The sequence below is a fragment of the Condylura cristata genome, unplaced genomic scaffold, assembly GCF_000260355.1.
Source record: "Condylura cristata isolate star-nosed mole 26May11 unplaced genomic scaffold, ConCri1.0 scaffold00011, whole genome shotgun sequence".
Taxonomy (NCBI): Eukaryota; Metazoa; Chordata; class Mammalia; order Eulipotyphla; family Talpidae; genus Condylura; species Condylura cristata.
In genome coordinates, this window is record NW_004567112.1 from 22802032 (window position 1) to 22803156 (window position 1125).

Sequence of the window (1125 nt, forward strand, 5' to 3'; positions counted from 1 at the left end):
AGCTCTGCTGTGCTCCTTTTACCTAACCAGACCATACCTGTTGTTTACTCCTTTCCTTCTGCCCCCAGCAGCCACCTTAAGTGTAAGGTCAGGAGGCCACCAACTTCTGGTTCACTAAGAGGGGTCAGCTCAGCCCAGGGGGTGGGGGGCCGCTGGGGGGGGTGAGGGGGGGGGAGCTTCCCTGGCTCACCAGTATAGTCCAGTTGTCCAGTAGGCTATTGGGAATGGTGGCACTGTGGGGTCTTGGCTTTGACTGAAACACTAGTAGGAGGCTCCATTGGAAAGGTGCAGTGATAGTCCTTAAACCAACCCAGGGTTCACTATGAAAGGACAGGATGGCTGAGTCCATATGGTGGACTCTATGTGAAGCAGGGGTTAACTGGTGGAGTAGGGAAGAGCACTGGTAAAAGGGTCCAGGAGCCCAGAGTTGGCTCTTCAGGCAGTTTGTCCTCTGTAATGAAATTGTAGTAGTAAACCAGAAAGTCCCTGCTGCTATTATGGAGATAATTTAGAGCCCCCCAGGCTTATGCTCAGGAAGGAAGCATAAAGGCCTGGCCCTTTTTGGGGTATTCTCTGGATGGGTCTTTCCTTGGGTTCCCCCCAGGGAGCTATTGCCCAGGTAAGCCCTTGCCTCCTTGCTCAGCTACTGGCAGGAAACTCTAATACTTGGCCTTCCTGTTTTGGGTACACACATCCCAAGCCTCTTGGATTATATTATCTCAACCTCCCAAGAAAATAATCCCATCTGAAACATTTTAGGGTGCTTATTGTCCCCTGCATCAATGAGAATACTAAATGTGTTCTTGAAGTAGAAATTTTCCTTTAAGAAAGTTGCCAGCAGAATCTGGTGATGCTGGGCCACTTAGAGCCTAGAAGTGCCCACGGTTTTGGGTGTCCGCGGAAATGGGCTGAGTGGGCAGACCCACCAAACCAAGGCCAGCTGCTGCCTGAGGGCCTTCTGCCTTAGTGTATCTTCCTGCAGCCCAAAGTCAGACCAGGGATGTGCTCGCTCCCGGGCGCACTGCCACACCTCACTTTCACAAGTTGCAGGTCCAGGCCCAAAGGCCAGATGTCTGGCACCGTCCACGGGGCACAATCCTCCCCGCAGCCTGTCTCTCCTCTCTC